We start from the raw sequence: 304 nt of genomic DNA on the forward strand, positions 1-304 counted from the left end.
TTGGTAACTGGATCACGCACCTTTGACATTGACAGTACATGCCATAGACTTTGTGTTGCGATCATTTTGATCGTGGTGCAGAACTCAAAAGCGTGGTCCAGTTGACATAGTGATAATCGGATTACACGTAGGCCTAACACTTCGCTAGCGACTATATTATAGCTTAGTCGTAGTTGGAGCATGCCAAACCAGGATATTTGAAGAAGAAGTATAAGGTGCATATTTTAAGTAATCCCATGTGGTCTAGTGGTTAGGATTCGGCGCTCTCACCGCCGCGGCCCGGGTTCGATTCCCGGCATGGGAA

The 304-nt window shown here is 46.4% G+C and overlaps 1 non-coding gene across 1 annotated transcript; it reads left to right on the forward strand.

Annotated features, from left to right (window-relative positions):
* The first annotated feature begins 232 nt into the window (after window positions 1–232).
* On the forward strand, window positions 233–304 carry Trnae-cuc (transfer RNA glutamic acid (anticodon CUC)). The gene has a single exon. It is a non-coding gene; the product is annotated as a tRNA-Glu (tRNA).

This window comes from Amphiura filiformis, chromosome 18, assembly GCF_039555335.1.
Source record: "Amphiura filiformis chromosome 18, Afil_fr2py, whole genome shotgun sequence".
Lineage (NCBI taxonomy): Eukaryota > Metazoa > Echinodermata > Ophiuroidea > Amphilepidida > Amphiuridae > Amphiura > Amphiura filiformis.